This window comes from Echinops telfairi, unplaced genomic scaffold, assembly GCF_000313985.2.
Source record: "Echinops telfairi isolate 266 unplaced genomic scaffold, ASM31398v2 ScPeMD7_22;HRSCAF=79, whole genome shotgun sequence".
NCBI lineage: Eukaryota > Metazoa > Chordata > Mammalia > Afrosoricida > Tenrecidae > Echinops > Echinops telfairi.
In genome coordinates this window covers 10,012,525-10,027,681 of record NW_022103919.1, presented here as the reverse complement: position 1 = coordinate 10,027,681, position 15,157 = coordinate 10,012,525, and the positions used below count along the sequence as shown (strand labels likewise).

General features: G+C 44.8%; 1 pseudogene; it reads right to left on the bottom strand.

Annotated features, from left to right (window-relative positions):
* Window positions 1–4,571: 4,571 nt before the first annotated feature.
* LOC101638842 lies at window positions 4,572–10,299 on the bottom strand (annotated as a pseudogene).
* Between the last annotated feature and the right edge of the window lie 4,858 nt (window positions 10,300–15,157).

Below are 15,157 nucleotides of genomic sequence, written 5' to 3'. Positions count from 1 at the left end.
CAAACATCTGTTATTCCTTGGAAGAGGGAGTGTGCCAAGAATGAATGTAGGAAAATTAGGAGTCACCTAAAATCAAATGGAACAGAGCAAGATTGAGATCCTAGGCCTTAGTGAGTTGAAATGGACGGCCGTTGGTCATTTAGAATCAGATGGTCTACTATGTGCGGAATGACAAATTGAAGAGGAATGACGTCACATTCATCCTCAAAAATAACATTTCAGGATCGATCCTAAAGTACAACACTATCAGTGAGCCATACGGTCATACTTACTCACCTAAAAGGATGGTCCACAGCCCTGGTGGCATAGTAGTTATGCATTGGTCATAATGCAAGGTCAGCAGTAGTTATGCATTGGCTGCTAACTTCAAGGTCAGCAGTAGTTATGCATTGGCTGCTAACTTCAAGGTCAGCAGTAGTTATGCATTGGCTGCTAACTTCAAGGTCAGCAGTTCCAAAGCACCAGCTGCCCCGAAGGAGAGAGATGAGACTTTCTACTCCTGTGAAAAGTTACCCACAAGGGAAGAAACCCACAGGTGTAGTCCTGCCTGGTTCTATAGAGTAGCCATGAGTTGCAAGCGACTTAATTGCAGTGAGTTTGTTTTTGTTTTTAAGAAGGAAGATCAGCTAACACTACTTAAATTTTAATTGTGAGCCAGCTTAAACATAATGTCAGATAACACTAAGTTCATTAAGTCTTAAACCCTCAAAAAGTTAACAATAATGAGTATCAACATTAGATTAATTGTGCATTCAAGAAAAATGTGTTGTCCATCGGACTTTCCTACATAAAATAATTTGACATCACCCTTAGCCATCATCATTCTCCTGTCCTATCTCACGTCAACGGGGCACAATAAAGGACTAAAGGGATTCAGCTGAGTCGAAGGACAAACTCTTTCCTAAAGTCAACATGTTCTAAAGGGGGTAAGGTGTCCTAGGATCAAATCCTGAGCGAAGTTAGTCTGCTTATAAGACAAAACCGAAAATGTATAATTATTCCACTAAGATGAATGAGTTATTCCATTCGGTATCTTTCATTCGAATGTTTTTATTTTTTTAAATTGATTTTAAAGAATTATTCAAACATGCACACGAACCACTAATTGGAAATATAAAGAAATACAAAATGTTTACTAATTTCTGCAGTCTGAAATTGATCGACCATGCAATTCAGATGCATTGCTAATTACTGGTGGTTGGATTGCAAATGCTGAAGAGGGAAAAAGAAGGCTCAGTGGTCGGATAATGTGGCCTTGATAATAAAAATGATGTCAGCGATCACATAGTTTTGCAAGACCAATGTCTGACTCATTGTAAATAATGCTCATCAGCAACATTAATGTCTGTGAGAAACATGGACCTCACCAGATAGAAAACACGGGAATTAAATCGACTATGCTTGTGGAAAGAGATGGTAGAGAGGCTTAATATCATCAGTCAGAACAAGGCCAACTAGTGACTGAAGGACAGACCATCCAAATTGCTCACATACAAGTTCAAGCTTAGAAAACTAAAACTAGTCCACGAGAGCCAACGTATGACCTAGAGTGTATCACACCTGAGTGTAGACCCCTCTGCAGAATAGATTTGACCCACTGAATTGGGAGATGTCATCAAAGACATTAAAAACATAAGCTATACAAGGGGATTTCAAAACTCTGTGGGAAATTTCCATTATTTTAAAATTCCATTTTCCATGAACTTTTGGGAAAATTTTCTATGAAGACCTCAATCCCATAGAATCAATGCTGATTAACAATGACCTTACAGGACAGGATAGAACTGCCTCCTGAGGTTTATGGAGACTGTAAGTCTCCACTGGAGTAGAAAGCTTCCTCTTTCTCCGGAGGAGTGCTGATTGTATTGAACTGCTGAGCTTCCAGTTAGCAGGCAAATGAGTGGCCACTATGCCACCAAGGCTCTGAAGTCCCTTTGTATCGAAAAGGCCAACATGAATGTCATAAGAGACTCCGAACTTGCTCTTGAACTTAGAAGAAATAGAACCGACAAACTAAAAGCACCAAACAGAAAATTTTCAAAGGACAGTTCAAGAAGATAAAGTATTAAAATGAAACGTGCAAAGACCTGGAGGTAGAAATCCCAAGGGAAAGAACACATGAGTTGAAAAAACAGAAGAAGAAAAATTAAGCCTTGAGTTTAAGGATTCTAAAGACAAAATATTGAAGAATTCAGGAAGTATCAAAAGATGATAGAAGGAATGCATAAAGTCTCGGTACCAAAAAGAACTGGTCGACATTCAAGTATTTTAAGAGGTAACATATGATCCAGAACCAATAATACTGAAGAAGTCCAAGCTGCACTGGGGGTATAAGCAAAAAACCCAAGTCTCCAGGAAGTGATGGGATACCAATGGCAATGTTTCCACAAGCTGAAGAAGCCCTGCAAGCACTCACTCATCTATGCCAGCACATTTAAAGGACAGCTACCTGGCCAACTGACTAGAAGAGATTAATATTTGTGCACATTCCAAAGAAAGGTTATCCAACAGAATGTGAAAATTATCAAACCATATCATTAATATCAAGACACACAAATAAAATTGTGCTGAAGGTGTTCAACAATGATGGCAGCAGTCCATTGACAGGGGGCAGCCAGAAGTTCAGTTCGGATTCAGAAGAGGACGTGGAACAAGAAATATCACTGCTGATGCCAGATGGATCTTGGCGGAAAGCAGAGGATAGGAGAAATAGATTTACTTGTGTTTTATTAACTATGCATTGGCATCTGACTGTGTGGAGCATAACAAACTAGGTACAGTTTTGAAAAGAAAGTGCTCACGTGAAACCTGTAGTTACCAAGAAATAATTGTTCAGACAAAAGTAATCATTCTGCATGGTTTAAAATCTGGAAGGGTTTTATAATTTCTCTCTATTTCTTTTATTAGTGTTTTAAAATTTTTTTATTTTATTAATCATTTTATTGGGGGCTCTTACAAATCTCATGACAAACCATCATTCGATTGTAGTAAGCACACTTGTACATATGTTTCCATCAACATTTGCAAAACATTTCTCTCTACTGGAGCCCTTGGTATCAGTTCCTCTTTTATCCCCTCCCTTCCCCCACCTCCCACGCTCATGAATCCTTGATCAATTATATATTATTGTTGTTATTTCATGTCTTACACTCTCCGTTGTATCCCTTCACCCACATTTCTGCTGTTCATCCCCCTGGGGGAGCTATATATACAACCTTGTGATGGGTACCCTCTTTTCCCCCTTCGCTCCCCCGCCCCGCATCATCCATCTACCCTCATGATATCCTACCACTGCTCCTGAGGGTTTTATCTGTCCTGAATTCCATGTGTCCAGAGCTCTTATCTGTACCAATATGTGTACTCCGGTCTCGCTGGATTTGTAAGGTAGAACTGGGTCATGGTAGTGCGGGGAGGAAGCATTCAGGAACTAGAGGAATGATGGGTGTTTGGTCGGTGCTACGCTGCACCCTGGTTGAATCGTCCCTTCCTTGTCACCCTTTTCTGCGGGGATGTCTAATTGTCTACTGATGAGTTTGGGGTCTCATTCACATCGACATCATTGTTTGTTTTGGATCTTTTGATACCTGATACCTGATCCTGTGGACGCAGGTTGGTGTGGTCACCATATTCTGGAAATCTGTACGCTGAGCTAATGACAGGAAGCCAGGGTCAGGACTGGAGGAGGGCTCACTAACAGCCTGTGCGAGGCGGTGACACCGCCTCGCTCGTGGCGCGTGAAGAGGACTTGAAACAGTTAGCCTTAAAGGTCGGAGATTACATAGAGCTTTCGACACGGGTGACACCGCAGCATAAGAAAATAAAGATCAACCCAACTGACCTCATCATCATGATAAAGAAAACACGAAGGTCTTCAAGGATTTCATTTCGCACGGGTCCACAATCAACACCCACGAGCACCAGGTTAAGAAATCAAACAGCACAGGGCATTGGGCAAATCTGCTGCCAAAGATTGCCGGTGGAAAGAAGGAAGCCCCTCCTGGGATGGACGGACCCAGTCGCTGCACCAATGGACTCAGGCACGGCAGGGTGCGGCAGGACGGCCCGTTGTGTTCTGCTTCATCTCGTGGCTCTCTCTGGGCACCTCACGTACAACCGAAGGAAGCCCTGCCCGGCCCTGGGCCGTCCTCCCCTTGCTCTTAGGTTTGAGCCCATCGGTGCAGCCAGCGTGCCGGTCCTTTTTGTTGAAAGTCTTCCTCTTGTCCTTTGCCACCCATAGAAGCAGCTTATCATGATGGGTTAGCTCCAGAAACCAAACCAAACCAAATCACGTTCCATCAACCCCGATCCCTATAAGCTCAAACCCTGCTCTACCGAGGAAGGGGCTCTCAAAAGGGGCTCTTGGTTTTCCAAGGACCAACTCTTTCTCTTCTCTGTGCAAATTAACTTAAAAATTAATATATATATTTGGGGGCTGAGGGGTGTTCTCTCCCCACCCCCCGGGCATTGCTTGCCACAACTACTTAGTAACAACTAGGAATGGAGAGGGGTGTGGGGATCAGTTGGATGAGTAAGAAAACGGACGCACAGGAAGTAGCACACCTAGTTGTCTCTCAGCAGTCCCTCTGTCCTGCCTCAGAGACTTGAACCTTCGACGAGGAGCAGTTCTCTCTATGCTGGGTCAAGGCCTTCTGAATCAGATCCAGGATCTCCACTCCCAGCCATGGACCCAGCCCAAGGGCCATGAGATGTGCCTGTCCAAACTTGGGCACGTTCCTGGCCCTTAAAGGCTTGATGTGATCTGTTGGCATCTTTTGCCACCCCTGTACATCTTTGCAGTCTGTCCGTCTATTTCAGGGCTGGCGAGTTCGGGAGCAGTAGCAGAAGGTAGGAGAGGACTGTCAAACTCCTATCTCAGGAGGTCCTATCAGCCTATCCCAAACCACCTTTTTAGTTGGGTTCCAGTCAGAACCAATCATTGCTTGATTTCTTGTTGTTCTCCACCCATTGGACAAAGAACTGATTCTCCTCCTGAATCACTGCACCCACAATTCAAAATGGTGGGGTCCAGGTTCAGTCTTCACGACCGGGATCTTAGACCCAACCAGGTGGCTTCATGCCCCAACAGCTAGTCTCCCGCTTTTTGCTGCCTGGTGCTTTCCTGAGCACGATGACTTCCCCAGGAGCTACATTCTCTCCTAATGAGTCTAAAGTATGTGAGACAAAGTCTTTCTCTCCTTGCCCTTCAAAGGAGCCTTCTGGCTGTACTTCTTCAAAGCAGTTCCTGGTCCTTTCAATAGTCCTCCCCCGCACCATGGTTCAAATACATCCATTCTTCTTGCGTCTTCCTTTTTCAAGGTCCAACTTGGACATGTGTAGGAAGCAATTGAAGATACCGTGGCTTGGAGAAGTTTGGCATTTTACAATTAGATCTTTGATCCATTTTGAGTTACTTTGTATATAGGATATAGCTAAAGGTGCTTTTTTTTATTAAATATATGAATCTGCAGGGGGTTCCAGACTATAAAAACCATCATTTCTTCACTCAACGGTGTTGGCGCCTTTGTTGAAAATTAGTTGTGTGTCTATTTTTGGATCCTCCATTCTGTCCTTCTGGTCTATTTATAGTCAGGACAACGCCACTCTCCCTCGATTCTTTACGCTTTGGATGAGGTCTTGAAATCTGCTCTGTGTCAGTCTCCCAACTCTGCTCCTTTCAAATGTGTGTTGGCCATTTTCGCACCTTTGAACTTCCATATAAATTTAGAATCTGTTTGTCAAGTTTTACAGACATGCTTGCCTTGCCTGTTTTGATTGAAGTTCCATTCAATGGAAAGATCAATCTGGGAGAACTGACATTGTAACACTCTTGAACCTGCTACTCACGAACCAGCCCTATTTATTTAGGTTTTTAATTTTTTTTTTTTTGCCAGCAATGGGGAACGTTTCCTTATCTTTTGTCAGATTTATTCTCAAGAATTTCATATTTTTGATGCTATTGCAAATGATGTTTTACAAAAACTTCAATTTCTGATGTTCGTTGCTAGATTGTAGAAATCTACTGGCCTCATGGCTGTGGATCTTATATCCTGAAACCTCGTCACCAGACTTTTTCCCCTGGTAAATAATCGTGTTGTCACCTTTATGAGATGGATGTTTTTGATTTGGTTTAATGGCCTTAGTCACTGGCTAGGACCTCTGATGTTGTGAGTGGGTATTCTTACCTTGTTCTCAGCCTTCGAGGAAATGTATTCAATTTCTTCACCACTAACTATGATGCTAGCTGTAGGAGTTGATGCAAATGTCCCTTCAGATTGAGGAATTGTCCTTCTACTCTTTCTGCTCGGAGAGCTATCAGAAATGGATGCTGGGGTTTCTCCACTGCCTGGATCAGTTCTTCTTTTCTGACTCTGAGTCTGCGGCCTTTCCCCCCCGCTTTCCCATCCCAGCATTGAGACCCAGATGCTCCCGTAAGGCCAAACCCTTGGGGCGGGATGCTTGGTGGTGGTTGCCTTTGCAGATTCACACATGCTACTGGCACAACAGCTTGCTGTAAAGGTGGGATAGCTTGACTCCTGCCTCATCTTTATATCAAAAGCAATAACAGACAGAACAAAGGCTTGCATATAAAAGCAAACACATAAAACTGCCAGAAGAAAACATGAATAAACATCCCTGTCATCCAAGAGTGGGGAAAGGCCTCTGTGGAAAGTGACGGCAAACACCGATTTTAAAAACCACACTGAAACGAAATAAAAAGCAAAAATAAACACAGAAAATAAATCTTGCCTAGAATGAAAAAGACGCCATAAACAAAGTTGAAAGCTATATTGAGAAAATATTTTTAACATATCTCGGGGAAATAACTACACACATGCGCGCGCGCGCGCGCACACACACACACACACACACACAGAATTTTTAAAAGTTTGTGGAAAATTCCTTTCAGTGCCATTTTCCTGCACACTTTTAGAAGCTCTCTCACATATGTGTATATATATTATGCACACACACACTCAGGAGGTCCTAAATGATTCAAACGATTAAGAGCTTGATTATAAGCAGAAAAGCTGGTGGCTTGAACTCAGACCCAGAGGCAACTAGAATTGGAAGTGACTTGATGGCTGCTAACAATAGCAAACCCGTGGGGGCTTCAAACATTTGTGGAAAGATTCCATTATCTTTCAATTCCCTTTTTTCCCCACAGACTTTTTGAGGCATATACATATTTGTGTGTGTGTGTATACATATATACACACACATATATATCCTAAACACAGGATATCTATGTATATCCAGATATCTATACATATCCTGATCTATCTATCTATCTATCTATCTATCTATCGATCTATTTACATAATCTCTTGTCAACTTAAGTGAAGGAGTGGAGTCTAGCCTGTCAATGAGGTCACAAGGTAGCACCCATTAGGAGGATTCTGAGAACTTCCTCTTCCTCCCTGGAGGCAGGACATTTGTCTTCCTGCTGACCAGCCACATGGAGCCACGCTGACGGCAGCCAGAGTCCTGGAGATGCTACCACCACCACTGGATCCACAAGACTTTTCAACCACTAGCCTGTGATCTTCCTGCATTTGGCATTATTGCATATGTTTCATGAGTCTGAAGAGGAATTGATAGACTGGTATCGGGCGTATGGGCTAATATCGGACTTATGGACTTGATGTGGACTGGGCTGGGATATTTTCTTAATATGCAGTTCATTTCTACTCTTTGATATAAAGCTCTGTCTTACTTATGAGTGTCTCTGGATTTGTTTCTCTAGTCGATCTAGACATATATATATATTAAAAACCATACCAAAAACTTCCTGATAGAAAATAAGTGCATAATTTATAAACAGGCAGTTCAAAAAAATGATATAAATGAAACAATATAAACACAACCTCACTAATCAAAAATTCAAATTAAAGCCAAAATAAAGTGGCATTTTTGTTTCCTATTTGATTTATGAAATGGAAATAATGTGATATTTGGTAGAGAGAAAAACACTAGTTAGGGTAAGGCTGACTACTGTAGAAACCCAAATTCACTGCCTTTAAATTGATTCCAGCTTATATACAGGGCTTCTAAGGCTGTCAATCTTTACAGGAATAGGACAGCCTCAACTTTCTCTCACGGAGTGGCTGGTGGGTTAGATCCACAGACCTCGCGGTTAGCAATCCAATCCCCACCTGACAGTGCTACCACAGTTTCTGGCTACTGTATGATAAAAAGTGACTTAACAAAGATGTTCCTTTTGTTTCTGCCTACTGTTCCCAGTGTGAATGTCCCAGATTAATTTGGGCCGCTTTGTACATTAAAACCTTAACCTGAGCCCCACCAGTGATCCCTTTGGAGTACTTTCCTCAAAATGCCCTTAGTTTCCAACCAGAGCCTACCCTGGCATCTGGGCAAGATGGCCCAAACCCACGCTGGAGCCAGCCGGCGGCGCCCAAATCTCAAATCAGCATTGCAGCTCTCCCTGCCCACCTAGGGGAGTGACCAGAGGTCCCCAGGAGCGGCGGAACTTGTGTTGCTCAGAGACCCTGTGGTCTGGCCTCTTTTCTAGAAGGATGGCCTGGAACGTGATTGAGGAATTTCTTTTGTGAGGCTGTGTGAGATGGGGCTCTTGGAATAATGTTGAACTGCAGATCCGGGAGAAGTCTGGAGCTCTAAAGTACACGTTGGTCACAAGGTCAGCTGCGGGACATTTTCCCGCTGACAAGCCACAGGGAGCCACAGTGATGGTAGCCAGAGCCCTGGAGCTGGAGGAGCCACATGGAGACCCGCACCGGGGCTGAGATGCTTCCGCCACCACTGAATCCACCACCGGCCTGTGATCTTCCTGCATTTGGCATCATTGCACGTGCCGTGTGAGTCTCAAGAGGAACGTATAGACCAATATCAGACATATGGGCTCATATTGGACTTATGGACTTGATGTGGACTGGACTGGGGTGTTTTCTCAAGATACAATTGCTCTTTGATAGAAAGCTCTCTTACACACACACACACACACACACACCAAACATCCCCACTCAGCTGCCAGTTAAAAGGTTGGCAGTTTGAACTCATCAGCCACTGCTTCCCCTGAGAAAGACGTGACATCACCTTGGAAACAGGATGGCGCAGGTCTACTCGGTCCTGTAGGCTCTCTGTGAGTGGGACTTGACCAGAGGGCAGTGAGGGTTGCAAGAGGTGTTCAGGGTCTTGAGTCACCAGTGGTTCACCTCAGACCTCTGGGCTGGACCCTCCCTTGTCCTGACCCTGGTGTCACTGCGGTGTGGCAGCACCGGGCACCGCCCCCACGAGCCCCCAGGGCCTCCGCTTCACATCCTCCACGGGCTCTGCATTAATTGGAAGGTGCCCGGCTCCCTCCTCTGCGGACTCGGAGGCCTTTGCTCCACCGCGTTGATGGGCCCTTCGGATGGCTGTCTTCTTTTGCCGTCTCCCCACGCTGGCCTTGCCGAGCCTCCTGTCTGCCGGCGCTTTGCGGAGGGCAGGGGGTGGTCCACATGAAAGCGATGCCAGTCTAGGTAGGCAGTGACCATGGCTGATGGAGCTCAAGAGATGGCACCGTGGAGAATGCGGTCTCACAGTTACGTTAGAAAGTTCCCAATGGTGGATGGACAACAGAAAAGTGGGTGAAGGGGAGACGTCGGACAGTGTAAGACATGACAAAATAATAATAATTTATAAATTATCAAGGGTTCATGAGGGAGTGGGGAGTGGGGAGGGTGGGGAAAAATGAGGACCTGATGCCAAGGGCTTAAGTGGAGAGCAAATGTTTTGAGACTGATGAGGGCAACGAATGTACAAATGTGCTTGACACAATGGATGGATGGATGGATTGTGATAAGAGTTGTATGAGTCCCCAATAAAATGATTGAAAAAAAGAGAAAGTTCCCAATGGCAATATTCACGTGCCTAGGAAATGAATGATGGTTGATGTTTCCCTGTAGACGCTGGGCAAGACCTGAATGTGTGCTCGTGATCCGTGAAGCACCGTGACCGGCGTCCCCAGAGCCATGGGCAGTCACTGGCGGATGCCCTGCCTGGAGTAAGTAAGAATGCAGCCAGCATTAAAGAGAAGGTACCTGCGTACCGCACGGGCAAGACCTCCTATATGGTTTCCCATGTCAAGACATGGAGAAGAGCGACAGCATTTAAAATAATCCCAGTGTTGTTCCAATCCCCCCACCCCCACCCCCAGGGATCCATTTGACAATAAAGAACATCCTTTCTGGGCCTGACCAGAAACTTCCGGAACAATAAACAAACGTGTAAGCGCTTCTCTCCTGCTCCTTTTTCTAAACCTTCCTTGGCAAATCGCTCCATCTTACCTGAGCTGGAAATATTCGCATTTATCTTGCAGTCTGAAAGAAGTCAAATTTTGTTCGTTGGTTTATTTTAGCAAAGACTAGGGTGAACGGCACCCAGGTTTCCCAGTGGTTGTGTCTGGACGCTGGCCTCCTTAAGAGAGTCTGTTGCCTTTCCTTTACTCTAGAAAATGGCCTCGTGACATTAGTCCTGGTCACATTTAGAGAGGTAGGTAGTAGAAACCAATTGCCCTTGTGTTTCAGGTTAATGGTCTTACCTCTGCTTTAAATTTTTAAAAGGGGAAAAAGAACTAATAAGAGGTACTTCGTTTAAAAGATATTAAAAGGCAACGAGGGAAGCCAAAATGTCCCCTCACCTGCTTTTCACCTGTCTCATTTCTTTCCCCAGAGGCAACCACTGTTAGCAAATTCATTTGTCTTCTTTAAGAGACAGAAAATGTAGTTACATGTTTTGATTGGTGTGCTGTATGTATTTTTTCTTTTTAAACACAAATGGTACCTTACACTCACACACACACTCTTTTGTACTTTGCTGTGTTCAGTAATATCAGTGCATAAAGATCAGCTTCTTTCTTTATAACAGCTGCACTGTCTCCTATTAAGTGGATGTTTGCATAATAATTTAGTAACTAGTTGTCAAGCTCTTGCTATTTTAAACAACATTGAACAGAATAGCTTGTGACTTAGACAGACATGTGCGAGACTATAGATACAGTCCTAGAAGCGTAGAAGTGGATTTTCTACTTCAAAAGGGATATTCATTAAAGTTATATAGCCATAAAGAAATGTGTGTGCAGGTATAATAATGGTGTGGACCTCTTGTAACCTCTTTATCTGACCTCTTCTAACTTCAGGGGGAAGGAGAATAAAAATCAACAGCCCAAGGTCAATTCTTATGAGGTGGAGGTCAGACAAGCCTCCATCCTCCAACTTTCCCACCAATTTATATACCAATCACTCCTCCCTGGCACTTTCTACTTATCTGAAGGGTTTGATAATCCAGTGAAATGTTCGCATAAACCTCACAACCACTCCTACAGTCATGGGGTTCATTTGGGAAGTAATGGGTTACTACAGTTCAGGGTCAGAAATGTTCTGGATATAGTTCTTCCATCAGAATAGCCTCCTCTCAGATAAGGCCATGGGCACAGCTTTCTCTGGCCCTTTCCCCCCCATCCTGTCCTTCACCTTACTTTGCCAAGTGTTACAAAGCTCTCTGAGCTCTGCTGAGTACCTTGGGCACCCAACTATGACAGCAAGGCGCCTGCCTGAAGGCACTCAGCTTTCTCTGCATGTCTTGTTGGGAAGCCCACCAGGCTGCCTCCCGTCAGCCTCCATCTCTGTCACACTGTTCGCTGTCTCTCACCATCTCTAGGAGCTTGGGTGGTGTAGTGGTTAGGTGTTGGGCTGCTGTCCGAGGCTCAAAACCACTAGCCATTCTGTGATTTAAAGACAGAACTTTCTACCCCTATAGAGTTCCAGTCTCGGAAACTCACAGGGGCAGTTCGTTCTGCCCTGTCCTATAGAGTCACTATGAGTTGGCATGGCTTGATGGCAACGACTTTGGGTCTGGTTTTCGGTCTTGCCGTCTCTGCTTTCAAAGCGGTTTCCTGGATAGAGGGACAGTCACGTTCACGGATCTTGTGTTCCAAGGACCTGTTGCACTTTTGACTCTTCTTTTTTGATGGCACGAGATTCCCCCATTCTCACCCATGGGGTGGCCCATTTTAAGCCCAGCGGGATGGCAAAACTCTTATCTGCACGGTCCCCCCACTCTCAGGGTGCCGCACACCTAATGTATGGTATTAGCGAGCTATTCAGTCCCCTTGGTGAATCACAGGCACCTCATATTGCCGTCGTCCCATCCAGGCATTCCTCGGAGTTGCAGAGACTCTGGCTAGAAGACCCGTATTGAACAACTCCCAGCACAGCGGCGGGCGTACCTATTCAGGACCCCAAACTCACGCCCACCGAGTCCATGCCAACCCAGACCCGACGGGACAGAGCGGGACTGTCCCTGTGGGTTTCTGAGACGGCAACTCTTTACAGAAGTAGAAAGCCCCAGCCATTTTCCCTCAGGGTGGCTGGTGGTTTTGAACTGCTGACCTTGTGGCTGGCAGCCCGATGGGTAACCACTATACCACTGGGGCTCTCTATATAGTCATAGAGGGCACAATCGCAGGTACCTCTCAGAAATTGCTAAACACCTTAATAAATTAGTTTTCTGGGGTTGAAGGATTAGTATCTTAGTCTCCTGGGACAACTCAGTTAATTGACATAATATAGTTCACAGAATTTATATTCTGCATCCTAGTGAATTGAATAACATCTGGAATCCTTAAAGCTTGAAAGCCGCCACTTAAGATACAAGTATCCGTCTTTACTCCTCAAGAGCCACAGAGGAAGAAGGAAAGGACCAGAGAAGAAATTTATCCTCAGGGCTAATCGCCTACAAGAGCCATGGCCAAATCAATCTGGAATCAGAAGGGATCGGTGTAACTGGAGACCAGTATATCCTAGTCTAGGGGCCAGTCTATAGACATCAGTGTATCATCGAGATCAGGGGTCCTCAAACTACGGCCCGCGGGCCACATGCGGCCCGCTGAGGACATTTATCTGGCCCACCGGGTGTTTTTGCCCCATTTGTTTTTTTACTTTAAAATAAGATATGTGCAGTGTGCATAGGAATTTGTTCATAATTTTTTTTTCAACTATAGTCCGGCCCTCCAATGGGTCTGAGGGACAGTGAACTGGCCCCTGTTTAAAAAGTTTGAGGACTCCTGATCTAGACGGTACCTGGTTACAACTACTGATCATTCTGATCAGGGCACAAGATATGAGCCCTGATAAGAGGGGGAGAACAGTGTGGGACAGAATTCAAATACATTTATAAGTCCATACCTCTTGGACCAAATGAGTCCAGAGGATTCCCAGAGACTGTAGGCCTAACACATTCTTTAAAGCTTGAACCCAAACTAACCATGAGACCACCTTTCGGTGAAATCACCGAGGCCCACAAAGAAAGGGTGTCACCAAGAGGAATGAGACCGGAAGGTCAACAGTGACTCTCGAGCCCAGATGAGCTGAGAAGGGGACAGGGTGACTCGAGTACCGGGGATGGAATCCACAGAGCACAGCGGAAGAGAATCCTGGCACACCGTGAAAACGTAACTATCGCCACGGGCAAATTGTGGAAAACACAACAACATGTTATTGAAAGACAAACTCGATGGCTAAATTGCGTTGGGTTCACGTTGCACTCCACCCCGTGGTGCGTGTGTGTCCCTCACCGTCAGCGTGTTGGTCTCTTGAGCCTGCCCTTCTCTCTGCGCTCTTCAGTGCCAGACGTTGCCTGCCTGAGTCCCCATCAACTTCATCTCCCAGAACCTTCTTCCTCAATGGAGAGAATACTCGTTTTCTAACCATTGTCTCTGACTCTTCAAAGAGAGATGGCAAAGGCCAACCATTATACCAATGGTAGGCCGTATATATGATGCAGGTGGGAAAAACATGGCAATATATACATATATAGTTCCAAAAGTCAATTCCATTTTTCCAAGAATTTTTGAGGCCTCCTCCTCTATCTATCAAGACCTCAAGCCCCTGAATGGACGCAGTGCCCACAACACTGAGCTCACACAGGAACAGTTGAGGATGGCGCCTACATTTTCATTTTTTGGTGACGGACGCGATGACACCGCACATGAGCACCCCACATGGCTCTTGCCCTTGCCTCTCCCTCCCCAGGTCTATGAGCCCTTCATTGTTCAACGACTTGCTTTCATTGTCTCTCTCATGCTTCTCCCTTCTCAAATGGTGAGATGAAATCTTCCTGGGTTCAAATTCTACTTATGCTACCCTCCTGCTTCCAAACAAACAAACAAAGCCTGTGCCCTAATCAGTTGAACCATATCCATTTACTAGCCCCATGTGCCAGTTACATATCTCTTTTCCACTTGCGAAGGGGTGGAGTCTAGCCTGTCCATCAGGTCACAGCTTGATGACCTCATTTGGTGGCGCGAAAGAGATCAATCGCTCTCTGGAGGCCAGATCCACACTCTGCTTCGTCTTCCTGTTGAGAAGCCACATAAGAGCTATGCTGATGGCAGCAAGAGCTCTAGAGCTGGAGAAGCCACATGGAGACCTAGGCCAGCAATAAGATGCTTGCACCGCCACTGGATCCACAAGACTTTCCAACCACTGGCCTGTGATCTTCTTGCACTCAGCATCGTTGCACATGTTGCGTGAGTCTGAAGAGGAATTTATAGATTGGTATTGGCCATATGGGCTGACTTATAGACTTGGTCTGGACTGGCTGGGCTGTTTCCTTACTATATAATTACTCTCTCTATAAAGTTCTTTCTTTTTATTTTTCCTCCAGGAACCAAGAAAATATTTTAACCTTATTTTTAAATTAGGAAAATGAATATAATAACAGTGAGCATATAATAATGAATTCAACCTGGATTTTAAAATAAAAACAGTCATCAAGTTGATTCCAACTCGTAACCACCTTATAGTTCCGAGACTATTGATTTTTTTAAAAATTCATTTGATCAGGGGCTCATACAACTCTTATCACAATCCATACATCCATCAATCGTATAAAGCACATTTGTACATTCATTGCCCTCATCAGTCTCAAAGCATTTGCTCTCCACTTAAACCCTTGTGTCTCTTATTGGGGCTGGCCATATCAGCTCCTCAATTTTCCCCTTCCCTCCCTGCTCCCCCCTCCATCATGAACCCTTGATAATTTATAAATTATTATTTTGTCATATCTTGCTCTGTCCGATGTCTCCCTTCACCCACTTTCCTGTTGTCCATCCCCCAGGGAGGAGGTTATATGTAGATCC